Below are 27054 nucleotides of genomic sequence, written 5' to 3'. Positions count from 1 at the left end.
TTGAGAAAGCTTTGCCGCACCCTAAGTGAGCCTTTAAAGTCCTCACATCCAAGGCAGCTTTGTGGATATTTTACATAAGACATTTTTGTATTTTTCTCAGAGATCTACTTGTAAAGTTTTTTAAAACCATGTTTCTCGAGCTGCATCGTCCAGTAATTAGTACACCTCTTAAGAGTCTTACTTCTTACGTTTTTAAACTTATCGGTTCTTGAGGAACACCTCTTTCAAAAGCCTGGGCTCGTCCGGGATTTGAACCCGGGACCTCTCGCACCCAAAGCGAGAATCATACCCCTAGACAAATGAGCCAACAGACGACACCTTTTTGAGAAAGCTTTGCCGCACCCTAAGTGAGCCTTTAAAGTCCTCACATCCAAGGCAGTTTTGTGGGTATTTTACATAAGACATTTTTGTATTTTTCTCAGAGATCTACTTGTAAAGTTTTTTAAAACCTTGTTTCTCGAGCAACTCTGCATCGTCCAGTAATTACTACACCTCTTAAGAGTCTTACTTCTTACGTTTTTAAACTTATCGGTTCTTGAGGAACACCTCTTTCAAAAGCAAGGGCTCGTCCGGGATTTGAACCCAAAGCGAGAATCATACCCCTAGAGCAACGAGCCAACAGACGGCACCTTTTTGAGAAAGCTTTGCCGCACCCTAAGTGAGCCTTTAAAGTCCTCACATCCAAGACAGTTTTGTGGGTATTTTACATAAGACATTTTTGTATTTTTCTCAGAGATCTACTTGTAAAGTTTTTTAAAACCTTGTTTCTCGAGCAACTCTGCATCGTCCAGTAATTAGTACACCTCTTAAAGAGGCTCTGTCACCAGATTTTGCAACCCCTATCTGCTATTGCAGCAGATAGGCGCTGCAATGTAGATTACAGTAACGTTTTTATTTTTAAAAAACGAGCATTTTTGGCCAAGTTATGACCATTTTTGTAATTATGCAAATGAGGCTTGCAAAAGTCCAAGTGGGTGTGTTTAAAAGTACAAGTCCAAGTGGGCGTGTATTAGGTGCGTACATCGGGGCGTTTTTAATACTTTTACTAGCTGGGCGCTGTGAAGAGAAGTAACATCCTCTTCTCTTCAGAACGCCCAGCTTGTGACAGTGCAGATCTGTGACGTCACTCACAGGTCCTGCATCGTGACGGCCACATCGGCAGCAGAGGCTACAGTTGATTCTGCAGCAGCATCAGCGTTTGCAGGTAAGATCGACTTACCTGCAAACGCTGATGCTGCTGCAGAATCAGCTGTAGCCTCTGGTGCCGATGTGGCCGTCACGATGCAGGACCTGTGAGTGACGTCACAGATCTGCACTGTCACAAGCTGGGCGTTCTGAAGAGAAGAGGATGTTACTTCTCATCAGAGCGCCCAGCTAGTAAAAGTATTAAAAACGCCCCGATGTACGCACCTAATACACACCCACTTGGACTTGTACTTTTAAACACACCCACTTGGACTTTTGCAAGCCTCATTTGCATAACTACAAAAATGGTCATAACTTGGCCAAAAATGCTCGTTTTTTTTAAATAAAAACGTTACTGTAATCTACATTGCAGCGCCTATCTGCTGCAATAGCAGATAGGGGTTGCAAAATCTGGTGACAGAGCCTCTTTAAGAGTCTTACTTCTTACGTTTTTAAACTTATCGGTTCTTGAGTAACACCTCTTTCAAAAGCAAGGGCTCGTCCGGGATTTGAACCCAAAGCAAGAATCATACCCCTAGACCAACGAGCCAACAGACGGCACCTTTTTGAGAAAGCTTTGCCGCACCCTAAGTGAGCCTTTAAAGTCCTCACATCCAAGGCAGTTTTGTGGGTATTTTACATAAGACATTTTTGTATTTTTCTCAGAGATCTACTTGTAAAGTTTTTTAAAACCTTGTTTCTCGAGCAACTCTGCATCGTCCAGTAATTACTACACCTCTTAAGAGTCTTACTTCTTACGTTTTTAAACTTATCGGTTCTTGAGGAACACCTCTTTCAAAAGCAAGGGCTCGTCCGGGATTTGAACCCAAAGCGAGAATCATACCCCTAGAGCAACGAGCCAACAGACGGCACCTTTTTGAGAAAGCTTTGCCGCACCCTAAGTGAGCCTTTAAAGTCCTCACATCCAAGGCAGTTTTGTGGGTATTTTACATAAGACATTTTTGTATTTTTCTCAGAGATCTACTTGTAAAGTTTTTTAAAACCATGTTTCTCGAGCTGCATCGTCCAGTAATTAGTACACCTCTTAAGAGTCTTACTTCTTACGTTTTTAAACTTAGCGGTTCTTGAGGAACACCTCTTTCAAAAGCATGGGCTCGTCCGGGATTTGAACCCGGGACCTCTCGCACCCAAAGCGAGAATCATACCCCTAGACCAACGAGCCAACAGACGGCACCTTTTTGAGAAAGCTTTGCCGCACCCTAAGTGAGCCTTTAAAGTCCTCACATCCAAGGCAGTTTTGTGGGTATTTTACATAAGACATTTTTGTATTTTTCTCAGAGATCTACTTGTAAAGTTTTTTAAAACCTTGTTTCTCGAGCAACTCTGCATCGTCCAGTAATTACTACACCTCTTAAGAGTCTTACTTCTTACGTTTTTAAACTTATCGGTTCTTGAGGAACACCTCTTTCAAAAGCAAGGGCTCGTCCGGGATTTGAACCCAAAGCGAGAATCATACCCCTAGAGCAACGAGCCAACAGACGGCACCTTTTTGAGAAAGCTTTGCCGCACCCTAAGTGAGCCTTTAAAGTCCTCACATCCAAGACAGTTTTGTGGGTATTTTACATAAGACATTTTTGTATTTTTCTCAGAGATCTACTTGTAAAGTTTTTTAAAACCTTGTTTCTCGAGCAACTCTGCATCGTCCAGTAATTAGTACACCTCTTAAGAGTCTTACTTCTTACGTTTTTAAACTTATCGGTTCTTGAGTAACACCTCTTTCAAAAGCAAGGGCTCGTCCGGGATTTGAACCCAAAGCAAGAATCATACCCCTAGACCAACGAGCCAACAGACGGCACCTTTTTGAGAAAGCTTTGCCGCACCCTAAGTGAGCCTTTAAAGTCCTCACATCCAAGGCAGTTTTGTGGGTATTTTACGTAAGACATTTTTGTATTTTTCTCAGAGATCTACTTGTAAAGTTTTTTAAAACCATGTTTCTCGAGCTGCATCGTCCAGTAATTAGTACACCTCTTAAGAGTCTTACTTCTTACGTTTTTAAACTTAGCGGTTCTTGAGGAACACCTCTTTTAAAAGCATGGGCTCGTCCGGGATTTGAACCCGGGACCTCTCACACCCAAAGCGAGAATCATACCCCTAGACCAACGAGCCAACAGACGGCACCTTTTTGAGAAAGCTTTGCCGCACCCTAAGTGAGCCTTTAAAGTCCTCACATCCAAGGCAATTTTGTGGGTATTTTACATAAGACATTTTTGTATTTTTCTCAGAGATCTACTTGTAAAGTTTTTTTAAAACCTTGTTTCTCGAGCAACTCTGCATCGTCCAGTAATTAGTACACCTCTTAAGAGTCTTACTTCTTACGTTTTTAAACTTATCGGTTCTTGAGGAACACCTCTTTCAAAAGCATGGGCTCGTCTGGGATTTGAACCCAAAGCGAGAATGATACCCCTAGACCAACGAGCCAACAGACGGCACCTTTTTGAGAAAGCTTTGCCGCACCCTAAGTGAGCCTTTAAAGTCCTCACATCCAAGGCAGTTTTGTGGGTATTTTACATAAGACATTTTTGTATTTTTCTCAGAGATCTACTTGTAAAGTTTTTTAAAACCATGTTTCTCAAGCTGCATCGTCCAGTAATTAGTACACCTCTTAAGAGTCTTACTTCTTACGTTTTTAAACTTATCGGTTCTTGAGGAACACCTCTTTCAAAAGCAAGGGCTCGTCCGGGATTTGAACCCAAACCTTATGTATTTTACATAAGACATTTTTGTATTTTTCTCAGAGATCTACTTGTAAAGTTTTTTAAAACCATGTTTCTCGAGCTGCATCGTCCAGTAATTAGTACACCTCTTAAGAGTCTTACTTCTTACGTTTTTAAACTTATCGGTTCTTGAGGAACACCTCTTTCAAAAGCAAGGGCTCGTCCGGGATTTGAACCCAAAGCGAGAATCATACCCCTAGAGCAACGAGCCAACAGACGGCACCTTTTTGAGAAAGCTTTGCCGCACCCTAAGTGAGCCTTTAAAGTCCTCACATCCAAGGCAATTTTGTGGGTATTTTACATAAGACATTTTTGTATTTTTCTCAGAGATCTACTTGTAAAGTTTTTTTAAAACCTTGTTTCTCGAGCAACTCTGCATCGTCCAGTAATTAGTACACCTCTTAAGAGTCTTACTTCTTACGTTTTTAAACTTATCGGTTCTTGAGGAACACCTCTTTCAAAAGCATGGGCTCGTCTGGGATTTGAACCCAAAGCGAGAATGATACCCCTAGACCAACGAGCCAACAGACGGCACCTTTTTGAGAAAGCTTTGCCGCACCCTAAGTGAGCCTTTAAAGTCCTCACATCCAAGGCAGTTTTGTGGGTATTTTACATAAGACATTTTTGTATTTTTCTCAGAGATCTACTTGTAAAGTTTTTTAAAACCATGTTTCTCAAGCTGCATCGTCCAGTAATTAGTACACCTCTTAAGAGTCTTACTTCTTACGTTTTTAAACTTATCGGTTCTTGAGGAACACCTCTTTCAAAAGCAAGGGCTCGTCCGGGATTTGAACCCAAACCTTATGTATTTTACATAAGACATTTTTGTATTTTTCTCAGAGATCTACTTGTAAAGTTTTTTAAAACCATGTTTCTCGAGCTGCATCGTCCAGTAATTAGTACACCTCTTAAGAGTCTTACTTCTTACGTTTTTAAACTTATCGGTTCTTGAGGAACACCTCTTTCAAAAGCAAGGGCTCGTCCGGGATTTGAACCCAAAGCGAGAATCATACCCCTAGAGCAACGAGCCAACAGACGGCACCTTTTTGAGAAAGCTTTGCCGCACCCTAAGTGAGCCTTTAAAGTCCTCACATCCAAGACAGTTTTGTGGGTATTTTACATAAGACATTTTTGTATTTTTCTCAGAGATCTACTTGTAAAGTTTTTTAAAACCTTGTTTCTCGAGCAACTCTGCATCGTCCAGTAATTAGTACACCTCTTAAGAGTCTTACTTCTTACGTTTTTAAACTTATCGGTTCTTGAGGAACACCTCTTTCAAAAGCAAGGGCTCGTCCGGGATTTGAACCCAAAGCGAGAATCATACCCCTAGAGCAACGAGCCAACAGACGGCACCTTTTTGAGAAAGCTTTGCCGCACCCTAAGTGAGCCTTTAAAGTCCTCACATCCAAGACAGTTTTGTGGGTATTTTACATAAGACATTTTTGTATTTTTCTCAGAGATCTACTTGTAAAGTTTTTTAAAACCTTGTTTCTCGAGCAACTCTGCATCGTCCAGTAATTAGTACACCTCTTAAGAGTCTTACTTCTTACGTTTTTTAAACTTATCGGTTCTTGAGGAACACCTCTTTCAAAAGCAAGGGCTCGTCCGGGATTTGAACCCAAAGCGAGAATCATACCCCTAGAGCAACGAGCCAACAGACGGCACCTTTTTGAGAAAGCTTTGCCGCACCCTAAGTGAGCCTTTAAAGTCCTCACATCCAAGGCAGTTTTGTGGGTATTTTACATAAGACATTTTTGTATTTTTCTCAGAGATCTACTTGTAAAGTTTTTTAAAACCTTGTTTCTCGAGCAACTCTGCATCGTCCAGTAATTAGTACACCTCTTAAGAGTCTTACTTCTTACGTTTTTAAACTTATCGGTTCTTGAGGAACACCTCTTTCAAAAGCATGGGCTCGTCCGGGATTTGAACCCAAAGCGAGAATCATACCCCTAGAGCAACGAGCCAACAGACGGCACCTATTTGAGAAAGCTTTGCCGCACCCTAAGTGAGCCTTTAAAGTCCTCACATCCAAGGCAGCTTTGTGGGTATTTTACATAAGACATTTTTGTATTTTTCTCAGAGATCTACTTGTAAAGTTTTTTAAAATCTTGTTTCTCGAGCAACTCTGCATCGTCCAGTAATTAGTACACCTCTTAAGAGTCTTACTTCTTACGTTTTTAAACTTATCGGTTCTTGAGGAACACCTCTTTCAAAAGCAAGGGCTCGTCCGGGATTTGAACCCAAAGCGAGAATCATACCCCTAGAGCAACGAGCCAACAGACGGCACCTTTTTGAGAAAGCTTTGCCGCACCCTAAGTGAGCCTTTAAAGTCCTCACATCCATGGCAGTTTTTTGGGTATTTTACATAAGACATTTTTGTATTTTTCTCAGAGATCTACTTGTAAAGTTTTTTAAAACCATGTTTCTCGAGCTGCATCGTCCAGTAATTAGTACACCTCTTAAGAGTCTTACTTCTTACGTTTTTAAACTTAGCGGTTCTTGAGGAACACCTCTTTCAAAAGCATGGGCTCGTCTGGGATTTGAACCCGGGACCTCTCGCACCCAAAGCGAGAATCATACCCCTAGACCAACGAGCCAACAGACGGCACGTTTTTGAGAAAGCTTTGCCGCACCCTAAGTGAGCCTTTAAAGTCCTCACATCCAAGGCAGTTTTGTGGGTATTTTACATAAGACATTTTTGTATTTTTCTCAGAGATCTACTTGTAAAGTTTTTTAAAACCTTGTTTCTCGAGCAACTCTGCATCGTCCAGTAATTAGTACACCTCTTAAGAGTCTTACTTCTTACGTTTTTAAACTTATCGGTTCTTGAGGAACACCTCTTTCAAAAGCATGGGCTCGTCCGGGATTTGAACCCAAAGCGAGAATCATACCCCTAGAGCAACGAGCCAACAGACGGCACCTATTTGAGAAAGCTTTGCCGCACCCTAAGTGAGCCTTTAAAGTCCTCACATCCAAGGCAGCTTTGTGGGTATTTTACATAAGACATTTTTGTATTTTTCTCAGAGATCTACTTGTAAAGTTTTTTAAAATCTTGTTTCTCGAGCAACTCTGCATCGTCCAGTAATTAGTACACCTCTTAAGAGTCTTACTTCTTACGTTTTTAAACTTATCGGTTCTTGAGGAACACCTCTTTCAAAGCAAGGGCTCGTCCGGGATTTGAACCCAAAGCGAGAATCATACCCCTAGAGCAACGAGCCAACAGACGGCACCTTTTTGAGAAAGCTTTGCCGCACCCTAAGTGAGCCTTTAAAGTCCTCACATCCAAGACAGTTTTGTGGGTATTTTACATAAGACATTTTTGTATTTTTCTCAGAGATCGAAGTTTTTTAAAACCATGTTTCTCGAGCTGCATCGTCCAGTAATTAGTACACCTCTTAAGATAGTCCAGGATTTGAACCCGGGACCTCTCACACCCAAAGCGAGAATCATACCCGTAGACCAACGAGCCAACAGACGGCACCTCTTTGAGAAAGCTTTGCCGCACCCTAAGTGAGCCTTTAAAGTCCTCACATCCAAGGCAGTTTTTTGGGTATTTTACATAAGACATTTTTGTATTTTTCTCAGAGATCTACTTGTAAAGTTTTTTAAAACCTTGTTTCTCGAGCAACTCTGCATCGTCCAGTAATTAGTACACCTCTTAAGAGTCTTACTTCTTACGTTTTTAAACTTACCGGTTCTTGAGGAACACCTCTTTCAAAAGCATGGGCTCGTCCGGGATTTGAACCCAAAGCGAGAATCATACCCCTAGAGCAACGAGCCAACAGACGGCACCTTTTTGAGAAAGCTTTGCCGCACCCTAAGTGAGCCTTTAAAGTCCTCACATCCAAGACAGTTTTGTGGGTATTTTACATAAGACATTTTTGTATTTTTCTCAGAGATCTACTTGTAAAGTTTTTTAAAACCATGTTTCTCGAGCTGCATCGTCCAGTAATTAGTACACCTCTTAAGATAGTCCAGGATTTGAACCCGGGACCTCTCACACCCAAAGCGAGAATCATACCCGTAGACCAACGAGCCAACAGACGGCACCTCTTTGAGAAAGCTTTGCCGCACCCTAAGTGAGCCTAGCCTTTAAAGTCCTCACATCCAAGGCAGCTTTGTGGGTATTTTACATAAGACATTTTTGTATTTTTCTCAGAGATCTACTTGTAAAGTTTTTTAAAACCATTTTTCTCGAGCAACACTAAATCGTCCAGTAATTAGTACACCTCTTAAGAGTCTTACTTCTTACGTTTTTAAACATATCGGTTCTTGAGGAACACCTCTTTCCAAAGCATGGGCTCGTCCGGGATTTGAACCCAAAGCGAGAATCATACCCCTAGAGCAACGAGCCAACAGACGGCACCTTTTTGAGAAAGCTTTGCCGCACCCTAAGTGAGCCTTTAAAGTCCTCACATCCAAGACAGTTTTGTGGGTATTTTACATAAGACATTTTTGTATTTTTCTCAGAGATCTACTTGTAAAGTTTTTTAAAACCTTGTTTCTCGAGCAACTCTGCATCGTCCAGTAATTAGTACACCTCTTAAGAGTCTTACTTCTTACGTTTTTAAACTTATCGGTTCTTGAGTAACACCTCTTTCAAAAGCAAGGGCTCGTCCGGGATTTGAACCCAAAGCAAGAATCATACCCCTAGACCAACGAGCCAACAGACGGCACCTTTTTGAGAAAGCTTTGCCGCACCCTAAGTGAGCCTTTAAAGTCCTCACATCCAAGACAGTTTTGTGGGTATTTTACATAAGACATTTTTGTATTTTTCTCAGAGATCTGCTTGTAAAGTTTTTTAAAACCATGTTTCTCGAGCTGCATCGTCCAGTAATTAGTACACCTCTTAAGAGTCTTACTTCTTACGTTTTTAAACTTAGCGGTTCTTGAGGAACACCTCTTTCAAAAGCATGGGCTCGTCTGGGATTAGAACCCGGGACCTCTCGCACCCAAAGCGAGAATCATACCCCTAGACCAACGAGCCAACAGACGGCACCTTTTTGAGAAAGCTTTGCCGCACCCTAAGTGAGCCTTTAAAGTCCTCACATCCAAGGCAGTTTTGTGGGTATTTTACATAAGACATTTTTGTATTTTTCTCAGAGATCTACTTGTAAAGTTTTTTTTAAAACCTTGTTTCTCGAGCAACTCTGCATCGTCCAGTAATTAGTACACCTCTTAAGAGTCTTACTTCTTACGTTTTTAAACTTATCGGTTCTTGAGGAACACCTCTTTCAAAAGCATGGGCTCGTCCGGGATTTGAACCCAAAGCGAGAATCATACCCCTAGACCAACGAGCCAACAGACGGCACCTTTTTGAGAAAGCTTTGCCGCACCCTAAGTGAGCCTTTAAAGTCCTCACATCCAAGGCAGTTTTGTGGGTATTTTACATAAGACATTTTTGTATTTTTCTCAGAGATCTACTTGTAAAGTTTTTTAAAACCATGTTTCTCGAGCTGCATCGTCCAGTAATTAGTACACCTCTTAAGAGTCTTAATTCTTACGTTTTTAAACTTATCGGTTCTTGAGGAACACCTCTTTCAAAAGCAAGGGCTCGTCCGGGATTTGAACCCAAAGCGAGAATCATACCCCTAGACCAACGAGCCAACAGACGGCACCTTTTTGAGAAAGCTTTGCCGCACCCTAAGTGAGCCTTTAAAGTCCTCACATCCAAGACAGTTTTGTGGGTATTTTACATAAGACATTTTTGTATTTTTCTCAGAGATCTGCTTGTAAAGTTTTTTAAAACCATGTTTCTCGAGCTGCATCGTCCAGTAATTAGTACACCTCTTAAGAGTCTTACTTCTTACGTTTTTAAACTTAGCGGTTCTTGAGGAACACCTCTTTCAAAAGCATGGGCTCGTCTGGGATTAGAACCCGGGACCTCTCGCACCCAAAGCGAGAATCATACCCCTAGACCAACGAGCCAACAGACGGCACCTTTTTGAGAAAGCTTTGCCGCACCCTAAGTGAGCCTTTAAAGTCCTCACATCCAAGGCAGTTTTGTGGGTATTTTACATAAGACATTTTTGTATTTTTCTCAGAGATCTACTTGTAAAGTTTTTTTTAAAACCTTGTTTCTCGAGCAACTCTGCATCGTCCAGTAATTAGTACACCTCTTAAGAGTCTTACTTCTTACGTTTTTAAACTTATCGGTTCTTGAGGAACACCTCTTTCAAAAGCATGGGCTCGTCCGGGATTTGAACCCAAAGCGAGAATCATACCCCTAGACCAACGAGCCAACAGACGGCACCTTTTTGAGAAAGCTTTGCCGCACCCTAAGTGAGCCTTTAAAGTCCTCACATCCAAGGCAGTTTTGTGGGTATTTTACTTAAGACATTTTTGTATTTTTCTCAGAGATCTACTTGTAAAGTTTTTTAAAACCATGTTTCTCGAGCTGCATCGTCCAGTAATTAGTACACCTCTTAAGAGTCTTACTTCTTACGTTTTTAAACTTAGCGGTTCTTGAGGAACACCTCTTTCAAAAGCATGGGCTCGTCTGGGATTTGAACACGGGACCTCTCGCACCCAAAGCGAGAATCATACCCCTAGACCAACGAGCCAAGAGACGGCACCTTTTTGAGAAAGCTTTGCCGCACCCTAAGTGAGCCTTTAAAGTCCTCACATCCAAGGCAGTTTTGTGGGTATTTTACATAAGACATTTTTGTATTTTTCTCAGAGATCTACTTGTAAAGTTTTTTAAAACCATGTTTCTCGAGCTGCATCGTCCAGTAATTAGTACACCTCTTAAGAGTCTTACTTCTTACGTTTTTAAACTTATCGGTTCTTGAGGAACACCTCTTTCAAAAGCAAGGGCTCGTCCGGGATTTGAACCCAAACCTTATGTATTTTACATAAGACATTTTTGTATTTTTCTCAGAGATCTACTTGTAAAGTTTTTTAAAACCATGTTTCTCGAGCTGCATCGTCCAGTAATTAGTACACCTCTTAAGAGTCTTACTTCTTACGTTTTTAAACTTATCGGTTCTTGAGGAACACCTCTTTCAAAAGCAAGGGCTCGTCCGGGATTTGAACCCAAAGCGAGAATCATACCCCTAGAGCAACGAGCCAACAGACGGCACCTTTTTGAGAAAGCTTTGCCGCACCCTAAGTGAGCCTTTAAAGTCCTCACATCCAAGGCAGTTTTGTGGGTATTTTACATAAGACATTTTTGTATTTTTCTCAGAGATCTACTTGTAAAGTTTTTTAAAACCTTGTTTCTCGAGCAACTCTGCATCGTCCAGTAATTACTACACCTCTTAAGAGTCTTACTTCTTACGTTTTTAAACTTATCGGTTCTTGAGGAACACCTCTTTCAAAAGCAAGGGCTCGTCCGGGATTTGAACCCAAAGCGAGAATCATACCCCTAGAGCAACGAGCCAACAGACGGCACCTTTTTGAGAAAGCTTTGCCGCACCCTAAGTGAGCCTTTAAAGTCCTCACATCCAAGACAGTTTTGTGGGTATTTTACATAAGACATTTTTGTATTTTTCTCAGAGATCTACTTGTAAAGTTTTTTAAAACCTTGTTTCTCGAGCAACTCTGCATCGTCCAGTAATTAGTACACCTCTTAAGAGTCTTACTTCTTACGTTTTTAAACTTATCGGTTCTTGAGTAACACCTCTTTCAAAAGCAAGGGCTCGTCCGGGATTTGAACCCAAAGCAAGAATCATACCCCTAGACCAACGAGCCAACAGACGGCACCTTTTTGAGAAAGCTTTGCCGCACCCTAAGTGAGCCTTTAAAGTCCTCACATCCAAGGCAGTTTTGTGGGTATTTTACATAAGACATTTTTGTATTTTTCTCAGAGATCTACTTGTAAAGTTTTTTAAAACCATGTTTCTCGAGCTGCATCGTCCAGTAATTAGTACACCTCTTAAGAGTCTTACTTCTTACGTTTTTAAACTTAGCGGTTCTTGAGGAACACCTCTTTCAAAAGCATGGGCTCGTCTGGGATTTGAACCCGGGACCTCTCGCACCCAAAGCGAGAATCATACCCCTAGACCAACGAGCCAAGAGACGGCACCTTTTTGAGAAAGCTTTGCCGCACCCTAAGTGAGCCTTTAAAGTCCTCACATCCAAGGCAGTTTTGTGGGTATTTTACATAAGACATTTTTGTATTTTTCTCAGAGATCTACTTGTAAAGTTTTTTTTAAAACCTTGTTTCTCGAGCAACTCTGCATCGTCCAGTAATTAGTACACCTCTTAAGAGTCTTACTTCTTACGTTTTTAAACTTATCGGTTCTTGAGGAACACCTCTTTCAAAAGCATGGGCTCGTCCGGGATTTGAACCCAAAGCGAGAATCATACCCCTAGACCAACGAGCCAACAGACGGCACCTTTTTGAGAAAGCTTTGCCGCACCCTAAGTGAGCCTTTAAAGTCCTCACATCCAAGGCAGTTTTGTGGGTATTTTACTTAAGACATTTTTGTATTTTTCTCAGAGATCTACTTGTAAAGTTTTTTAAAACCATGTTTCTCGAGCTGCATCGTCCAGTAATTAGTACACCTCTTAAGAGTCTTACTTCTTACGTTTTTAAACTTAGCGGTTCTTGAGGAACACCTCTTTCAAAAGCAAGGGCTCGTCCGGGATTTGAACCCAAACCTTATGTATTTTACATAAGACATTTTTGTATTTTTCTCAGAGATCTACTTGTAAAGTTTTTTAAAACCATGTTTCTCGAGCTGCATCGTCCAGTAATTAGTACACCTCTTAAGAGTCTTACTTCTTACGTTTTTAAACTTATCGGTTCTTGAGGAACACCTCTTTCAAAAGCAAGGGCTCGTCCGGGATTTGAACCCAAAGCGAGAATCATACCCCTAGAGCAACGAGCCAACAGACGGCACCTTTTTGAGAAAGCTTTGCCGCACCCTAAGTGAGCCTTTAAAGTCCTCACATCCAAGGCAGTTTTGTGGGTATTTTACATAAGACATTTTTGTATTTTTCTCAGAGATCTACTTGTAAAGTTTTTTAAAACCTTGTTTCTCGAGCAACTCTGCATCGTCCAGTAATTACTACACCTCTTAAGAGTCTTACTTCTTACGTTTTTAAACTTATCGGTTCTTGAGGAACACCTCTTTCAAAAGCAAGGGCTCGTCCGGGATTTGAACCCAAAGCGAGAATCATACCCCTAGAGCAACGAGCCAACAGACGGCACCTTTTTGAGAAAGCTTTGCCGCACCCTAAGTGAGCCTTTAAAGTCCTCACATCCAAGACAGTTTTGTGGGTATTTTACATAAGACATTTTTGTATTTTTCTCAGAGATCTACTTGTAAAGTTTTTTAAAACCTTGTTTCTCGAGCAACTCTGCATCGTCCAGTAATTAGTACACCTCTTAAGAGTCTTACTTCTTACGTTTTTAAACTTATCGGTTCTTGAGTAACACCTCTTTCAAAAGCAAGGGCTCGTCCGGGATTTGAACCCAAAGCAAGAATCATACCCCTAGACCAACGAGCCAACAGACGGCACCTTTTTGAGAAAGCTTTGCCGCACCCTAAGTGAGCCTTTAAAGTCCTCACATCCAAGGCAGTTTTGTGGGTATTTTACATAAGACATTTTTGTATTTTTCTCAGAGATCTACTTGTAAAGTTTTTTAAAACCATGTTTCTCGAGCTGCATCGTCCAGTAATTAGTACACCTCTTAAGAGTCTTACTTCTTACGTTTTTAAACTTAGCGGTTCTTGAGGAACACCTCTTTCAAAAGCATGGGCTCGTCCGGGATTTGAACCCAAAGCGAGAATCATACCCCTAGACCAACGAGCCAACAGACGGCACCTTTTTGAGAAAGCTTTGCCGCACCCTAAGTGAGCCTTTAAAGTCCTCACATCCAAGGCAGTTTTGTGGGTATTTTACATAAGACATTTTTGTATTTTTCTCAGAGATCTACTTGTAAAGTTTTTTTTAAAACCTTGTTTCTCGAGCAACTCTGCATCGTCCAGTAATTAGTACACCTCTTAAGAGTCTTACTTCTTACGTTTTTAAACTTATCGGTTCTTGAGGAACACCTCTTTCAAAAGCATGGGCTCGTCCGGGATTTGAACCCAAAGCGAGAATCATACCCCTAGACCAACGAGCCAACAGACGGCACCTTTTTGAGAAAGCTTTGCCGCACCCTAAGTGAGCCTTTAAAGTCCTCACATCCAAGGCAGTTTTGTGGGTATTTTACATAAGACATTTTTGTATTTTTCTCAGAGATCTACTTGTAAAGTTTTTTAAAACCTTGTTTCTCGAGCAACTCTGCATCGTCCAGTAATTAGTACACCTCTTAAGAGTCTTACTTCTTACGTTTTTAAACTTATCGGTTCTTGAGTAACACCTCTTTCAAAAGCAAGGGCTCGTCCGGGATTTGAACCCAAAGCAAGAATCATACCCCTAGACCAACGAGCCAACAGACGGCACCTTTTTGAGAAAGCTTTGCCGCACCCTAAGTGAGCCTTTAAAGTCCTCACATCCAAGGCAGTTTTGTGGGTATTTTACATAAGACATTTTTGTATTTTTCTCAGAGATCTGCTTGTAAAGTTTTTTAAAACCATGTTTCTCGAGCTGCATCGTCCAGTAATTAGTACACCTCTTAAGAGTCTTACTTCTTACGTTTTTAAACTTAGCGGTTCTTGAGGAACACCTCTTTCAAAAGCATGGGCTCGTCCGGGATTTGAACCCGGGACCTCTCGCACCCAAAGCGAGAATCATACCCCTAGACCAACGAGCCAACAGACGGCACCTTTTTGAGAAAGCTTTGCCGCACCCTAAGTGAGCCTTTAAAGTCCTCACATCCAAGGCAGTTTTGTGGGTATTTTACATAAGACATTTTTGTATTTTTCTCAGAGATCTACTTGTAAAGTTTTTTTTAAAACCTTGTTTCTCGAGCAACTCTGCATCGTCCAGTAATTAGTACACCTCTTAAGAGTCTTACTTCTTACGTTTTTAAACTTATCGGTTCTTGAGGAACACCTCTTTCAAAAGCATGGGCTCGTCCGGGATTTGAACCCAAAGCGAGAATCATACCCCTAGACCAACGAGCCAACAGACGGCACCTTTTTGAGAAAGCTTTGCCGCACCCTAAGTGAGCCTTTAAAGTCCTCACATCCAAGGCAGTTTTGTGGGTATTTTACATAAGACATTTTTGTATTTTTCTCAGAGATCTACTTGTAAAGTTTTTTAAAACCATGTTTCTCGAGCTGCATCGTCCAGTAATTAGTACACCTCTTAAGAGTCTTACTTCTTACGTTTTTAAACTTATCGGTTCTTGAGGAACACCTCTTTCAAAAGCAAGGGCTCGTCCGGGATTTGAACCCAAACCTTATGTATTTTACATAAGACATTTTTGTATTTTTCTCAGAGATCTACTTGTAAAGTTTTTTAAAACCATGTTTCTCGAGCTGCATCGTCCAGTAATTAGTACACCTCTTAAGAGTCTTACTTCTTACGTTTTTTAAACTTATCGGTTCTTGAGGAACACCTCTTTCAAAAGCAAGGGCTCGTCCGGGATTTGAACCCAAAGCGAGAATCATACCCATAGAGCAACGAGCCAACAGACGGCACCTTTTTGAGAAAGCTTTGCCGCACCCTAAGTGAGCCTTTAAAGTCCTCACATCCAAGGCAGTTTTGTGGGTATTTTACATAAGACATTTTTGTATTTTTCTCAGAGATCTACTTGTAAAGTTTTTTAAAACCTTGTTTCTCGAGCAACTCTGCATCGTCCAGTAATTACTACACATCTTAAGAGTCTTACTTCTTACGTTTTTAAACTTATCGGTTCTTGAGGAACACCTCTTTCAAAAGCAAGGGCTCGTCCGGGATTTGAACCCAAAGCGAGAATCATACCCCTAGAGCAACGAGCCAACAGACGGCACCTTTTTGAGAAAGCTTTGCCGCACCCTAAGTGAGCCTTTAAAGTCCTCACATCCAAGACAGTTTTGTGGGTATTTTACATAAGACATTTTTGTATTTTTCTCAGAGATCTACTTGTAAAGTTTTTTAAAACCTTGTTTCTCGAGCAACTCTGCATCGTCCAGTAATTAGTACACCTCTTAAGAGTCTTACTTCTTACGTTTTTAAACTTATCGGTTCTTGAGTAACACCTCTTTCAAAAGCAAGGGCTCGTCCGGGATTTGAACCCAAAGCAAGAATCATACCCCTAGACCAACGAGCCAACAGACGGCACCTTTTTGAGAAAGCTTTGCCGCACCCTAAGTGAGCCTTTAAAGTCCTCACATCCAAGGCAGTTTTGTGGGTATTTTACATAAGACATTTTTGTATTTTTCTCAGAGATCTACTTGTAAAGTTTTTTAAAACCATGTTTCTCGAGCTGCATCGTCCAGTAATTAGTACACCTCTTAAGAGTCTTACTTCTTACGTTTTTAAACTTAGCGGTTCTTGAGGAACACCTCTTTCAAAAGCATGGGCTCGTCCGGGATTTGAACCCGGGACCTCTCGCACCCAAAGCGAGAATCATACCCCTAGACCAACGAGCCAAGAGACGGCACCTTTTTGAGAAAGCTTTGCCGCACCCTAAGTGAGCCTTTAAAGTCCTCACATCCAAGGCAGTTTTGTGGGTATTTTACATAAGACATTTTTGTATTTTTCTCAGAGATCTACTTGTAAAGTTTTTTTTAAAACCTTGTTTCTCGAGCAACTCTGCATCGTCCAGTAATTAGTACACCTCTTAAGAGTCTTACTTCTTACGTTTTTAAACTTATCGGTTCTTGAGGAACACCTCTTTCAAAAGCATGGGCTCGTCCGGGATTTGAACCCAAAGCGAGAATCATACCCCTAGACCAACGAGCCAACAGACGGCACCTTTTTGAGAAAGCTTTGCCGCACCCTAAGTGAGCCTTTAAAGTCCTCACATCCAAGGCAGTTTTGTGGGTATTTTACATAAGACATTTTTGTATTTTTCTCAGAGATCTACTTGTAAAGTTTTTTAAAACCATGTTTCTCGAGCTGCATCGTCCAGTAATTAGTACACCTCTTAAGAGTCTTACTTCTTACGTTTTTAAACTTATCGGTTCTTGAGGAACACCTCTTTCAAAAGCAAGGGCTCGTCCGGGATTTGAACCCAAACCTTATGTATTTTACATAAGACATTTTTGTATTTTTCTCAGAGATCTACTTGTAAAGTTTTTTAAAACCATGTTTCTCGAGCTGCATCGTCCAGTAATTAGTACACCTCTTAAGAGTCTTACTTCTTACGTTTTTAAACTTATCGGTTCTTGAGGAACACCTCTTTCAAAAGCAAGGGCTTGTCCGGGATTTGAACCCAAAGCGAGAATCATACCCCTAGACAAACGAGCCAACAGACGGCACCTTTTTGAGAAAGCTTTGCCGCACCCTAAGTGAGCCTTTAAAGTCCTCACATCCAAGACAGTTTTGTGGGTATTTTACATAAGACATTTTTGTATTTTTCTCAGAGATCTACTTGTAAAGTTTTTTAAAACCTTGTTTCTCGAGCAACTCTGCATCGTCCAGTAATTAGTACACCTCTTAAGAGTCTTACTTCTTACGTTTTTAAACTTATCGGTTCTTGAGGAACACCTCTTTCAAAAGCAAGGGCTCGTCCGGGATTTGAACCCAAAGCGAGAATCATACCCCTAGAGCAACGAGCCAACAGACGGCACCTTTTTGAGAAAGCTTTGCCGCACCCTAAGTGAGCCTTTAAAGTCCTCACATCCAAGGCAGTTTTTTGGGTATTTTACATAAGACATTTTTGTATTTTTCTCAGAGATCTACTTGTAAAGTTTTTTAAAACCTTGTTTCTCGAGCAACTCTGCATCGTCCAGTAATTAGTACACCTCTTAAGAGTCTTACTTCTTACGTTTTTAAACTTATCGGTTCTTGAGGAACACCTCTTTCAAAAGCATGGGCTCGTCCGGGATTTGAACCCAAAGCAAGAATCATACCCCTAGAGCAACGAGCCAACAGACGGCACCTTTTTGAGAAAGCTTTGCCGCACCCTAAGTGAGCCTTTAAAGTCCTCACATCCAAGACAGTTTTGTGGGTATTTTACATAAGACATTTTTGTATTTTTCTCAGAGATCTACTTGTAAAGTTTTTTAAAACCATGTTTCTCGAGCTGCATCGTCCAGTAATTAGTACACCTCTTAAGAGTCTTACTTCTTACGTTTTTAAACTTAGCGGTTCTTGAGGAACACCTCTTTCAAAAGCATGGGCTCGTCTGGGATTTGAACCCGGGACCTCTCGCACCCAAAGCGAGAATCATACCCCTAGACCAACGAGCCAACAGACGGCACGTTTTTGAGAAAGCTTTGCCGCACCCTAAGTGAGCCTTTAAAGTCCTCACATCCAAGGCAGTTTTGTGGGTATTTTACATAAGACATTTTTGTATTTTTCTCAGAGATCTACTTGTAAAGTTTTTTAAAACCTTGTTTCTCGAGCAACTCTGCATCGTCCAGTAATTAGTACACCTCTTAAGAGTCTTACTTCTTACGTTTTTAAACTTATCGGTTCTTGAGGAACACCTCTTTCAAAAGCAAGGGCTCGTCTGGGATTTGAACCCAAAGCGAGAATCATACCCCTAGACCAACGAGCCACAGACGGCACCTTTTTGAGAAAGCTTTGCCGCACCCTAAGTGAGCCTTTAAAGTCCTCACATCCAAGGCAGTTTTGTGGGTATTTTACATAAGACATTTTTGTATTTTTCTCAGAGATCTACTTGTAAAGTTTTTAAAACCATGTTTCTTGAGCTGCATCGTCCAGTAATTAGTACACCTCTTAAGAGTCTTACTTCTTCCTTTTTTAAACTTATCGGTTCTTGAGGAACACCTCTTTCAAAAGCAAGGGCTCGTCCGGGATTTGAACCCAAACCTTATGTATTTTACATAAGACATTTTTGTATTTTTCTCAGAGATCTACTTGTAAAGTTTTTTAAACCATGTTTCTCGAGCTGCATCGTCCAGTAATTAGTACACCTCTTAAGAGTCTTACTTCTTACGTTTTTAAACTTATCGGTTCTTGAGGAACACCTCTTTCAAATGCAAGGGCTCGTCCGGGATTTGAACCCAAAGCGAGAATCATACCCCTAGAGCAACGAGCCAACAGACGGCACCTTTTTGAGAAAGCTTTGCCGCACCCTAAGTGAGCCTTTAAAGTCCTCACATCCAAGGCAGTTTTGTGGGTATTTTACATAAGACATTTTTGTATTTTTCTCAGAGATCTACTTGTAAAGTTTTTTAAAACCTTGTTTCTCGAGCAACTCTGCATCGTCCAGTAATTAGTACACCTCTTAAGAGTCTTACTTCTTACGTTTTTAAACTTATCAGTTCTTGAGGAACACCTCTTTCAAAAGCAAGGGCTCGTCCGGGATTTGAACCCAAAGCGAGAATCATACCCCTAGAGCAACGAGCCAACAGACGGCACCTTTTTGAGAAAGCTTTGCCGCACCCTAAGTGAGCCTTTAAAGTCCTCACATCCAAGACAGTTTTGTGGGTATTTTACATAAGACATTTTTGTATTTTTCTCAGAGATCTACTTGTAAAGTTTTTTAAAACCATGTTTCTCGAGCAACTCTGCATCGTCCAGTAATTACTACACCTCTTAAGAGTCTTACTTCTTACGTTTTTAAACTTATCGGTTCTTGAGGAACACCTCTTTCAAAAGCAAGGGCTCGTCCGGGATTTGAACCCAAAGCGAGAATCATACCCCTAGAGCAACGAGCCAACAGACGGCACCTTTTTGAGAAAGCTTTGCCGCACCCTAAGTGAGCCTTTAAAGTCCTCACATCCAAGACAGTTTTGTGGGTATTTTACATAAGACATTTTTGTATTTTTCTCAGAGATCTACTTGTAAAGTTTTTTAAAACCTTGTTTCTCGAGCAACTCTGCATCGTCCAGTAATTAGTACACCTCTTAAGAGTCTTACTTCTTACGTTTTTAAACTTATCGGTTCTTGAGGAACACCTCTTTCAAAAGCATGGGCTCGTCCGGGATTTGAACCCAAAGCGAGAATCATACCCCTAGACCAACGAGCCAACAGACGGCACCTTTTTGAGAAAGCTTTGCCGCACCCTAAGTGAGCCTTTAAAGTCCTCACATCCAAGGCAGTTTTGTGGGTATTTTACATAAGACATTTTTGTATTTTTCTCAGAGATCTACTTGTAAAGTTTTTTAAAACCATGTTTCTCGAGCTGCATCGTCCAGTAATTAGTACACCTCTTAAGAGTCTTACTTCTTACGTTTTTAAACTTATCGGTTCTTGAGGAACACCTCTTTCAAAAGCAAGGGCTCGTCCGGGATTTGAACCCAAACCTTATGTATTTTACATAAGACATTTTTGTATTTTTCTCAGAGATCTACTTGTAAAGTTTTTTAAAACCATGTTTCTCGAGCTGCATCGTCCAGTAATTAGTACACCTCTTAAGAGTCTTACTTCTTACGTTTTTAAACTTATCGGTTCTTGAGGAACACCTCTTTCAAAAGCAAGGGCTCGTCCGGGATTTGAACCCAAAGCGAGAATCATACCCCTAGAGCAACGAGCCAACAGACGGCACCTTTTTGAGAAAGCTTTGCCGCACCCTAAGTGAGCCTTTAAAGTCCTCACATCCAAGGCAGCTTTGTGGGTATTTTACATAAGACATTTTTGTATTTTTCTCAGAGATCTACTTGTAAAGTTTTTTAAAACCTTGTTTCTCGAGCAACTCTGCATCGTCCAGTAATTAGTACACCTCTTAAGAGTCTTACTTCTTACGTTTTTAAACTTATCGGTTCTTGAGGAACACCTCTTTCAAAAGCAAGGGCTCGTCCGGGATTTGAACCCAAAGCGAGAATCATACCCCTAGAGCAACGAGCCAACAGACGGCACCTTTTTGAGAAAGCTTTGCCGCACCCTAAGTGAGCCTTTAAAGTCCTCACATCCAAGACAGTTTTGTGGGTATTTTACATAAGACATTTTTGTATTTTTCTCAGAGATCTACTTGTAAAGTTTTTTAAAACCTTGTTTCTCGAGCAACTCTGCATCGTCCAGTAATTAGTACACCTCTTAAGAGTCTTACTTCTTACGTTTTTAAACTTATCGGTTCTTGAGGAACACCTCTTTCAAAAGCATGGGCTCGTCCGGGATTTGAACCCAAAGCGAGAATCATACCCCTAGACCAACGAGCCAACAGACGGCACCTTTTTGAGAAAGCTTTGCCGCACCCTAAGTGAGCCTTTAAAGTCCTCACATCCAAGGCAGTTTTGTGGGTATTTTACATAAGACATTTTTGTATTTTTCTCAGAGATCTACTTGTAAAGTTTTTTAAAACCATGTTTCTCGAGCTGCATCGTCCAGTAATTAGTACACCTCTTAAGAGTCTTACTTCTTACGTTTTTAAACTTAGCGGTTCTTGAGGAACACCTCTTTCAAAAGCAAGGGCTCGTCCGGGATTTGAACCCGGGACCTATCGCACCCAAAGCGAGAATCATACCCCGAGACCAACGAGCCAACAGACGGCACCTTTTTGAGAAAGCTTTGACGCACCCTAAGTAAGCCTTTAAAGTCCTCACATCCAAGGCAGTTTTGTGGGTATTTTACATAAGACGTTTTTGTATTTTTAAACTTATCGGTTCTTGAGGAACACCTCTTTCAAAAGCAAGGGCTCGTCCGGGATTTGAACCCAAAGTGAGAATCATACCCCTAGAGCAACGAGCCAACAGACGGCACCTTTTTGAGAAAGCTTTGCCGCACCCTAAGTGAGCCTTTAAAGTCCTCACATCCAAGACAGTTTTGTGGGTATTTTACATAAGACATTTTTGTATTTTTCTCAGAGATCTACTTGTAAAGTTTTTTAAAACCATGTTTCTCGAGCTGCATCGTCCAGTAATTAGTACACCTCTTAAGAGTCTTACTTCTTACGTTTTTTAAACTTATCGGTTCTTGAGGAACACCTCTTTCAAAAGCATGGGCTCGTCCAGGATTTGAACCCGGGACCTCTCGCACCCAAAGCGAGAATCATACCCCTAGACCAACGAGCCAATAGACGTGACCCATTTGAGAAAGCTTTGCCGCACCCTAAGTGAGCCTTTAAAGTCCTCACATCCAAGGCAGTTTTGTGGGTATTTTACATAAGACATTTTTGTATTTTTCTCAGAGATCTACTTGTAAAGTTTTTTAAAACCTTGTTTCTCGAGCAACTCTGCATCATCCAGTAATTAGTACACCTCTTAAGAGTCTTACTTCTTACGTTTTTAAACTTATCGGTTCTTGAGGAACACCTCTTTCAAAAGCAAGGGCTCGTCCAGGATTTGAACCCAAAGCGAGAATCCTACCCCTAGAGCAACGAGCCAACAGACGGCACCTTTTTGAGAAAGCTTTGCCGCACCCTAAGTGAGCCTTTAAAGTCCTCACATCCAAGACAGTTTTGTGGGTATTTTACATAAGACATTTTTGTATTTTTCTCAGAGATCTACTTGTAAAGTGTTTTAAAACCATGTTTCTCGAGCTGCATCGTCCAGTAATTAGTACACCTCTTAAGAGTCTTACTTCTTACGTTTTTAAACTTAGCGGTTCTTGAGGAACACCTCTTTCAAAAGCATGAGATCGTCCAGGATTTGAACCCGGGACCTCTCGCACCCAAAGCGAGAATCAAAACCCTAGACCAACGAGCCAACAGACGGCACCTCTTTGAGAAAGCTTTGCCGCACCCTAAGTGAGCCTTTAAAGTCCTCACATCCAAGACAGTTTTGTGGGTATTTTACATAAGACATTTTTGTATTTTTCTCAGAGATCTACTTGTAAAGTTTTTTAAAACCTTGTTTCTCGAGCAACTCTGCATCATCCAGTAATTAGTACACCTCTTAAGAGTCTTACTTCTTACGTTTTTAAACTTATCGGTTCTTGAGGAACACCTCTTTCAAAAGCAAGGGCTCGTACGGGATTTGAACCCAAAGCGAGAATCCTACCCCTAGAGCAACGAGCCAACAGACGGCACCTTTTTGAGAAAGCTTTGCCGCACCCTAAGTGAGCCTTTAAAGTCCTCACATCCAAGACAGTTTTGTGGGTATTTTACATAAGACATTTTTGTATTTTTCTCAGAGATCTACTTGTAAAGTGTTTTAAAACCATGTTTCTCGAGCTGCATCGTCCAGTAATTAGTACACCTCTTAACCCCTATCCGCACCAGGACGTAACTGTACGTCGTTGCGGGAAGTTACTTCCCGCACGAGGACGTACAGTTACTGAGTTAATCCCGGTGCACACTGTCGGCGACAGTGTGCATCGGGAACCAGGAGGTCAGCTGTCGCCGACAGCTGACACTCCCCTCTTGCCGGCCAGCGGTCCTTTGCCGCTGATTTCGGCGCATTAACCCCTTAAATTCGGCGATCGGGTGCAATCGCCGAATTTTAGGGGTTTCTAACATATCGGCAGACCCCCGTCCGAAATCGCGGGGTCTGCCGATAGTTAGTATGGCAAACGGAAGCCAAACAATGGCTTCCGGGTCTGCCATGGACAGAAGCCCATCAGGACCAACCTTCGGCTGGTCCTGATAGGCTTCCTGTCAGAGTGACAGGAAGTCACTGTGTCGTTCCCGATGCACACTGTCGGCGACAGTGTGCATCGGGAACTTGGAGATCAGCTGTCCCCGACAGCGGACACTCTCCAGTGTTGCCGATCAGCGGCTCATCGCCGCTGATTTCGGCAATTAACCCGTTACATGCGGGGCTCGATTGCAATCTCCGCATGTAGCGGGTTTGTAGCGCATCAGCAGCCCCCATGCAATCGTGGGGGCTTCTGATGCTTGTGATGGCACCTGGGGGCCAGACAACGGCCCCCAGGTCTGCCATGTATGTCAGCCTATGAGGATCAGCCTCTGCTGATCCTCGTAGACCAACTGTCAAAGTGACTGTGACGTCACACTGACAGTTGGAATACATTACATTACCTAGGTAGTGTAATGTATTCTAGCAGCGATCAGAGCTGCAGGTCAAAAAAAGAAAGTGTAAAAAGTAAAAAAAAAGGTTAATAAACAAAAATATAAAGTGTAAAAAGTTAATAAAAATGTTTTATAAAAGTGTAAAAATAAAAGGTTTTGTTTTCCTATAATAAATCATTTATTATAGGGAAAAAATGAAAACGTTAAAAAAAAGTACACATATTTGGTATCGCCGCGTTCGTAACGACCCAATCTATGAAACTATAATGTTAATTTTTCCGCACGGTGAACGCCACAAACAAAATAAACTGAAAACTGTCAGCATCGCTATTTTTTGGTCACCACCCCTCCCAAGATATAGAATAAAAAGTGATCAAAAAGTTGCATTTACCCCAAAATGGTACCAATAAAAACTACAACCCGTCCCGCAAAAAACAAGACCTCCCACAGCTTTTTTGACGAAAAAATAAAAAAGTTACGGCTCAGAATAGCGTGTCCCAGAAAATAAATTATTTTATAGAAACTTCATTTTATTGTGCAAACGCTGCAAAACTTAAAAAAAACTATACACATATGGTATCGGCGTAATCGTACCGACCGGCAGAATAAATTAAAACGTAATTTATTGAGCACGGTGAACGCTGTAATAAATAAAGAATTTAAAGCGCCAAAATCGCTGTTTTTTGGTCACCCTAGCTCTAAAAAACATCCTGAGGGGCCAAAATGCTCACTATACCCCTAGAAAAATTCCTTGAGGGGTGTAGATTCCAAAATAGGGTGACTTTTGGGGGGTTTCCACTGTTTTGGTCCCTCCGGGGCGTTGCAAACCCGACATGGCACTGAAAACCAATCCAGCAAAATCTGCTTCCAAAATCCAAAAGGCGCTCCCTCCCTTCTGAGCCCTGCTGTGGGTCCAAACATCAGTTTACGACCACATATGGGGTATTGCCGTAATCGGGAGAAATTGCTTTACAAATGTTGGGCGGCTTTTTCTCCTTTATTCCTTGTAAAAATGAAAAAATTCTATGTTTCCACAGAAAAATAGGTGATTTTCATCTTCACAGACTAATTCCACTAAATTCTGCAAAAAAACTGTGGGGTCAAAATGCTAACTATACCCCTAGAAAAATGCCTTGAGGGGTGTAGTTTCCAAAATGGGGTCACTTTGGGGGGGTTTCGGCTGTTTAGGTACCACAAGACCTCCTCAAACCTGACATGGTGCCTAAAATATATTCCTAAAAAAAAGAGGCCCCGAAATCCACTAGCTGCTCCTTTGCTTCTGAGGCCTGTGCTTCAGTCCATTAGGACACTAGGGCCACATGTTGGATATTTCTAAAATCTGCAGAATCTGGGCAATAAATATTGAGTTGCGTTTCCCTGGTAAAACCTTCTGTGTTACAGATTTTTTTTTATTACAAATGAATTTCGGCAAAAAAAATGAAATTTGCAAATTTCACCTCTACTTTGCCTTAATTCCTGTGAAACGCCTAAAGGGTTAAAATATTTTCTGAATGTGGTTTTGAATACCTTGAGGGGTACAGTTTTCAAAATGGGGTGATTTATGGGGACTTTCTAATATATAAGGCCCTCAAAGCCACTTCAGAACTGAACTGGTCCCTGAAAAAATAGCCTTTTGAAATTTTATTGAAAATATGAGAAATTGCTGCTAAATTTCTAAGCCTCGTAACGTCCTAGAAAAATAAAAGTACGTGAAAAAAAATGATGCAAACATAAAGTAGACATATAGGAAATGGTAACTAGTAACTATTTTGTGTGGTATTACTATGTGTTTCACAAGCAAATACATTTAAATTTAGAAAAATGCTAATTTTTGCACATTTTTGCTAAAATTTGAAGTTTTTCACAAATAAATATTGAATTTATCGACCAAATTTTTTCACTAACATAAAGTACAATATGTCACGAGAAAACAATCTCAGAATCGCTTGGATAGGTAAAAGCATTCCGGAGTTATTACCACATAAAGTGACACATGTCAGATTTGAAAAAATAGGCTGTGTCCTGAAGGCCAAAACAGGCTGTGTCCTAAAGGGGTTAAGAGTCTTACTTCTTACGTTTTTAAACTTAGCGGTTCTTGAGGAACACCTCTTTCAAAAGTATGGGCTCGTCCGGGATTTGAACCCGGGACCTCTCGCACCCAAAGCGAGAATCATACCCCTAGACCAACGAGCCAACAGACAGCTCCTTTTTGAGAAAGCTTTGCCGCACCCTAAGTGAGCCTTTAAAGTCCTCACATCCAAGGCAGTTTTGTGGGTATTTTACATAAGACATTTTTGTATTTTTCTCAGAGATCTACTTGTAAAGTTTTTTAAAACCTTGTTTCTCGAGCAACTCTGCATCATCCAGTAATTAGTACACCTCTTAAGAGTCTTACTTCTTACGTTTTTAAACTTATCGGTTCTTGAGGAACACCTCTTTCAAAAGCAAGGGCTTGTCCGGGATTTGAACCCAAAGTGAGAATCATACCCCTAGAGCAACGAGCCAACAGACGGCACCTTTTTGAGAAAGCTTTGCCGCACCCTAAGTGAGCCTTTAAAGTCCTCACATCCAAGGCAGTTTTGGGGGTATTTTACATAAGACATTTTTGTATTTTTCTCAGAGATCTACTTGTAAAGTTTTTTAAAACCATGTTTCTCGAGCTGCAGCGTCCAGTAATTAGTACACCTCTTAAGAGTCTTACTTCTTATGTTTTTTAAACTTATCGGTTCTTGAGGAACACCTCTTTCAAAAGCATGGGCTCGTCCGGGATTTGAACCCGGGACCTCTCGCACCCAAAGCGAGAATCATACCCCTAGACCAACGAGCCAATAGACGTGACCCATTTGAGAAAGCTTTGCCGCACCCTAAGTGAGCCTTTAAAGTCCTCACATCCAAGGCAGTTTTGTGGGTATTTTACATAAGACATTTTTGTATTTTTCTCAGAGATCTACTTGTAAAGTTTTTTAAAACCTTGTTTCTCGAGCAACTCTGCATCGTCCAGTAATTAGTACACCTCTTAAGAGTCTTACTTCTTACGTTTTTAAACTTATCGGTTCTTGAGGAACACCTCTTTCAAAAGCAAGGGCTCGTCCGGGATTTGAACCCAAAGCGAGAATCATACCCCTAGAGCAACGAGCCAACAGACGGCACCTTTTTGAGAAAGCTTTGCCGCACCCTAAGTGAGCCTTTAAAGTCCTCACATCCAAGGCAGTTTTGGGGGTATTTTACATAAGACATTTTTGTATTTTTCTCAGAGATCTACTTGTAAAG

At 41.2% G+C, this 27054-nt stretch overlaps 10 non-coding genes across 10 annotated transcripts; all 10 read right to left on the bottom strand.

The window, feature by feature from the left end:
• Positions 1-2296: 2296 nt before the first annotated feature.
• On the bottom strand, positions 2297-2368 carry TRNAP-UGG (transfer RNA proline (anticodon UGG)). The gene has a single exon. It is a non-coding gene; the product is annotated as a tRNA-Pro (tRNA).
• Positions 2369-3240: 872 nt separating this feature from the next.
• TRNAP-UGG (transfer RNA proline (anticodon UGG)) lies at positions 3241-3312 on the bottom strand. The gene has a single exon. It is a non-coding gene; the product is annotated as a tRNA-Pro (tRNA).
• Positions 3313-6445: 3133 nt separating this feature from the next.
• Positions 6446-6517, bottom strand: TRNAP-UGG (transfer RNA proline (anticodon UGG)). The gene has a single exon. It is a non-coding gene; the product is annotated as a tRNA-Pro (tRNA).
• Positions 6518-11862: 5345 nt separating this feature from the next.
• Positions 11863-11934, bottom strand: TRNAP-UGG (transfer RNA proline (anticodon UGG)). Its single transcript has one exon. It is a non-coding gene; the product is annotated as a tRNA-Pro (tRNA).
• A 2622-nt stretch (positions 11935-14556) lies between these two features.
• On the bottom strand, positions 14557-14628 carry TRNAP-UGG (transfer RNA proline (anticodon UGG)). Its single transcript has one exon. It is a non-coding gene; the product is annotated as a tRNA-Pro (tRNA).
• Positions 14629-16321: 1693 nt separating this feature from the next.
• Positions 16322-16393, bottom strand: TRNAP-UGG (transfer RNA proline (anticodon UGG)). The gene has a single exon. It is a non-coding gene; the product is annotated as a tRNA-Pro (tRNA).
• A 1692-nt stretch (positions 16394-18085) lies between these two features.
• On the bottom strand, positions 18086-18157 carry TRNAP-UGG (transfer RNA proline (anticodon UGG)). Its single transcript has one exon. It is a non-coding gene; the product is annotated as a tRNA-Pro (tRNA).
• Positions 18158-21814: 3657 nt separating this feature from the next.
• TRNAP-UGG (transfer RNA proline (anticodon UGG)) lies at positions 21815-21886 on the bottom strand. The gene has a single exon. It is a non-coding gene; the product is annotated as a tRNA-Pro (tRNA).
• A 4019-nt stretch (positions 21887-25905) lies between these two features.
• On the bottom strand, positions 25906-25977 carry TRNAP-UGG (transfer RNA proline (anticodon UGG)). Its single transcript has one exon. It is a non-coding gene; the product is annotated as a tRNA-Pro (tRNA).
• A 562-nt stretch (positions 25978-26539) lies between these two features.
• TRNAP-UGG (transfer RNA proline (anticodon UGG)) lies at positions 26540-26611 on the bottom strand. Its single transcript has one exon. It is a non-coding gene; the product is annotated as a tRNA-Pro (tRNA).
• Positions 26612-27054: the final 443 nt, after the last annotated feature.

This window comes from Rhinoderma darwinii, chromosome 4 (assembly GCF_050947455.1).
Source record: "Rhinoderma darwinii isolate aRhiDar2 chromosome 4, aRhiDar2.hap1, whole genome shotgun sequence".
Classification (NCBI taxonomy): Eukaryota; Metazoa; Chordata; class Amphibia; order Anura; family Rhinodermatidae; genus Rhinoderma; species Rhinoderma darwinii.
This window is presented reverse-complemented; position numbering and strand designations above follow the sequence as displayed.